The sequence below is a fragment of the Ipomoea nil genome, unplaced genomic scaffold (assembly GCF_001879475.1).
Source record: "Ipomoea nil cultivar Tokyo-kokei standard unplaced genomic scaffold, Asagao_1.1 scaffold1336, whole genome shotgun sequence".
Classification (NCBI taxonomy): Eukaryota; Viridiplantae; Streptophyta; class Magnoliopsida; order Solanales; family Convolvulaceae; genus Ipomoea; species Ipomoea nil.
The window spans coordinates 4,410-9,553 of record NW_017617764.1 but is presented as its reverse complement, the minus strand read 5'-3'; the positions used below and the strand labels follow the sequence as shown (position 1 = coordinate 9,553).

Below are 5,144 nucleotides of genomic sequence, written 5' to 3'. Positions count from 1 at the left end.
AGCACACACAGTTTGTACACAAAGTATAATAAGGTAAAATTAAATTCTTCTAAACTAAACACGTACATACAGAGTCTGAGATGATATTTCTTACTAGAATGTATTTTATTTTTTTTTGGTTAGGTTTCTGACATTCCAAAAGAATTGGAAACATTAGTGGGTATGAGAATGGTATTTAGGATATATTAAAAATGGAGTTCATGAAGGGAGCTAATTCAGCGTACACTGTTATGAAAGTTCTAAGGGATGAAGCCTTAGTGTCAGCATACTGTTCTAAACTGATTGAAGACCAAGACAAGGACATGATATCAAAAATGTTAGATGAGGACGAGGAGGAAGAGGAGGACTCGGATCAGGTTTTGCTTATTTTATAAGTCAAATAAAGTTGTACAGTTTTAATCTTATGGTTGACAGGTTTTAGACTAAACTTTATTTTAATATGCAGGAAGCTTCAAATGGAGACAATGAGGTCAACAGTCCATTAAATCTACATCAGTCTCAAAGCCTAGACAATGATCATTCAGAGGCAGATGGTGTGAAGCGATCGCTTATGGACAGTTTTCATCCTCTAGCAAGAAGGGAAAAACTGTGGTGGTTAAACAAGAAAAATCTGAGCTGTTCTGGGATACTACAAACTATTACCACATTATTGTGGTTTTTTTTTTTTAATATTTTTAAAATGATCATTTGCCATGTTAAATTGGACTGTGTTTGTCCTGAACAATTTCATGTTATTGAGATCTATGATTAGACTATTTACCTTTGTTTTTACCTATGATTTTTGGTAAACATTCATTACACTATGTTTATTACATATACTGTTAGATGTATGAATCTGAATGCAGGACAAGAAAGAAGCAACCACAGGAAGCAACCACAAGGAATCAACCACATCACACAAGGAATCAAGCACAAGGAATCAAGCACAAGAATATGGTAGTTAAGGAAGCAAACACATTCAACTAGTGTAACACACAAGGGTTTTCAATTACTAATCTGTAGCAATCTGCTATTTTGAAAACTGTACTCTATCAATTATTAAGTCTGAATTCTTAATTGGACTCTATCAATGTAATCAAACTTATTATTTACAATGGTAACAGACTGTTCTGGTACTTTACAACTCACACACTTTAAATGTAGAGCATTAGCAAACTATCATCCAAAAGTGTACAACTTAGTCTTTGATCAGTATGATACAACAAAAAAAGATATATGCAATGAAAATGGACTCTATCAAATGTAATCAAACTTATTATTTACAATGGTAACAGACTGTTCTGGTACTTTACAACTCACACACTTTAAATGTAGAGCATTAGCAAACTATCATCCAAAAAGTGTACAACTTAGTCTTTGATCAGTATGATACAACAAAAAAAGATATATACAATCAAAATGGTTATTTATACAGACAAACATTGGTAATTAAAATAATGGTTTTTTCTCGACCAAAAAAAAAAATAAGTTATTTACATTGGAAACATCGTACTCTATTAAAATAATTAACTCACACACTCTAAATATCATCACTGGCAAACTATAATGAAAAGAAACTGCCTACACTTTTAAGTTTAAGCAGTTTGAAATTAAGTTTTAAATAAAAGAAACTGCTCACACTTTTGACTTTATTTATTAAGTTTCTGTATATTTTTGGTGTTTTTATGCATCAAAAAACAAAGAACAAACACAATACACTTATCATTCGTATATCTTTAAATAAACATTATTTAAAGAGTAAAAAAATAAAAACTCAGCATAAATTCACTTGGTCAGTTTCAAATGAAATTACATTTTAAGAAGTCAAATGTATACCGAACCCAAATCAAGCCTAGAAATGTCAATTAAAAACTCATACACAGGTAAATTTGAAATAGAGGAGTGACACTGCAAGTAACTTCCTCATTACAAAATAAAACTGTTGTTTTCAAATTACAAGATGTATGATCATGTCTATCTGAAACCAAAGTACACAATCTGGACTAACACTGTTGACATGAGGAAAAGTACATATCACACCTAATGTTAACACTACATAACAGTACATAGGACTCATAACAGTACAATTCAGACTAATTGTGATAAAATGTGAATACAAAATAAACAATTCAAAGTAATGTCTATTTGTGTTTTTTTTTAACATAACTATTACATTGGTCAAATTTCTAAAGAAGAAAAGTGTATAAATAACTCAATTAAATCCTAAACCACCAATCAAAACAACCTTTAAACAGTATATTCTTTCTATTCAGTTTTATTCTATTCAAAATATACTAAATAGAATATATTTAGGATAAATGAGTAAAAACATTTGGTAAACTGCAATCCATTGAAGTAAATATAATTTAAAACTGTTACACATTGAAATTTTACAATGAGTAGTAAAACTGCTCTTTTTAGCATTACAAAGTCAGACTGCTTTGGAACTGGATCAGCACAGTACATATGAGAAAAACTTTGACATTTTAGGCCTAACAACTTGGACATCACAGTACATATCAGATAACCTTTGGAAGATAAATTGGATGTACTAAATATTAAAAACGCAAAAACTATTTATATGAATAATAATTAAGGCTTATCAACCAAAAAGGGAAATAGACATGTAAAATGGTTTCTCTGCAATCCACTAAGTTGCTGTTTACAGTTAGGGCATCAGAACTGTAACTTCATCATTTGCCAAAGCTTAGAAAAAATGTTAGTCACAACTAAAATGATGAAGTTATTAGGATAACCTGGAACATTGAAAAGACCAAAAAAAAAGTGTAAACACAAAATCTGTTTACAGACTAGACAATAATTTATAGCATAGATAATGTACAGCATACTTAACCAGTCATCAGAAAACAAAACTCTGTACATCATAAACTAAATAATTAAAAGAAAGTGGGAACATGTGTATTCAATATCATAAAAACTAATTGGCTTTGTTGTTTTCCAATAAAAAATGAAGAGTCATATCATTGCTTTTCATCATTACTATTACACTGCACTCTTAAATGCTAAAAACCCAATAAAAGCTTAACCTATTTGAATACAACTATTTCTAATACAAATAAAATCACAACAAACACAGGAACATAAACAATAACAGCTCAGATATGAGGAAAATAGTTGCTTCTACAATAATAGGAAGCAAAAGGAAGCAAACATTCGACAATCAAGGTACCATAAACACTGCTTGAAACTGAAAATTTATACTTTACCTAAGAATTTTTGGTTCATTGCACAAATTTACACCTATTGAACTCTGTTGATGCCTGCTTACTTCCCACCTTTGAATGTGTACATATAGATCTAACAACTACACCTCTGCAATTAAATTAGGTATCATTTGGTTAGTGTATAATATCCTAGGAATACTAAGAAGCCAATAATGTCTGATGTTAGGTATATAGAGATAATACAAAAACAAATTAAAGATCTAGAATATGTTAAATATTCTAAGATAAGAATTTAGACAAACAAATTTGTACTCTTAAACTTATCTTGCATTTCAGTCCTTTAATCTGCATCTAAGTCATGAACACCGTACGGACCCATTTTCTTATCTGCTTGATCTAGAATTAGGAAACAAAAAAAAAATATTAAATTTGATCTACAATTAGACGGTAAGACTTAATCTATAAGCAAATACAAACTACGATAGGGTATAAGACTTGCTTACCTTACATCTGATGTAGTCGAATAGGATAGTAATTGAAGATTGAGATACGAAGCTTGACGTTAGAACCTTAAAAATGCCGATCCGATTCTAAAAACCAAGATCGGAGATTAATAGTTCAGATCCTCGAACAACAACTAAACCGATCTCAGTGTGGTTTTCACAAATGAACCCTAATCGGATCTTACTGCAATCGGTTTAGGGTTGAGATCTTCTACGAATTAAAGAAGATCTCAACACTGTAATGGCAGATGACGAGTTCTACTGTCGGAGATGGGGTTTTTTGTCTGAACAGATAGAGAGATAAGGTTAGGTAGATGTGAGAAGATGCTAGCTGTACGAGAGTGTGGAAGAGAATGGATCAAGAAATGGCAGATCCATCTAGAAGACCCCTAAATGCAAATGACAGTATTCTAACATTATATTTGGTATAATTAGTAGGTAAATTTTGCTTTGTTTTTTAATTATAGAATTATTGGTCAAATCTAGGTTGTGGATAATGGTCCACAATATTGTGTGAACAATTGGTCCATCATCTACATTTTTAATATACTCAAAGTATATTTAAATGTAATTTATTTATTTTTTTTGAATGTTAAATGTAATTTATTTCAATCACTTAAGTTATAATTTTTAAACTTATGGTACATTATATACAATTATGTACACTAGGTAGAATAAAAAGTCACTTTCACAATATATAACTTACGTAGCTCAATTTTCAGAAATTAGTATATTACAAATGTATTTTATTTGGAATTATTTTGATAATCATATCGTTATGTTTAAAGTAAAGGTACTTATCTATGAATATTTGCCTTTTAATTGCAGAAAATGTTGAAAATTCTCCGGTTACAAGTACTCATAACGCTATTTTGAAAAAAAATAGCTCAAAGTTACATACGGAATGCACACCACTACAAGTGGGTACTTCAAGTGATACACCAAAAAGTGGTCTAACAACAGGTAAACGCTCATGTCTTTTCAAATGTAATACCGTTTGGCATTTACTTAGGTCTAATACACTGTTTAGAATTTATTATTATTTTTTTTAACATTATTGGAAACCTGCAGTGAATCCAGAGAGTATAAATATAAATATGAGTACATGCCTCATGGAATATACGACAAAGCAAAAGTAACTCCAGACATTTTGTATTAGGGGCAGAACTCCCTATTCATCCTGTACAACAAGCTCTACACATCCCGGTTAGTTATATTAAGGCATATACTTAATATTATTTATTTCATATCAGAACTCGGATATCATCAATGACAGACACAAAAAATTTTCATTTGTTGCAGAGGGTACAATAACTATGTCGAACAGCACACGATCACCTCTACAAAATATATCAAAACCGTAAGTTCTAAAGTTCGATCTATTTTTAAGTTTGCTTAAGTAGTTATTTTTATTTATTGACCTTTTTTTCTACTTAAAATAAAGTCGCTACCAGACAATGCAACAAGAGTCCATGCA

General features: G+C 30.5%; 1 long non-coding RNA gene across 1 annotated transcript; it reads right to left on the bottom strand.

Moving 5' to 3' along the window:
- Positions 1-2,913: 2,913 nt before the first annotated feature.
- On the bottom strand, positions 2,914-3,583 carry LOC109185655. The gene is made up of 2 exons (XR_002055010.1): positions 3,477-3,583; positions 2,914-3,312 (listed from the first exon to the last, which is right to left on the bottom strand). It is a non-coding gene; the product is annotated as an uncharacterized LOC109185655 (long non-coding RNA).
- Positions 3,584-5,144: the final 1,561 nt, after the last annotated feature.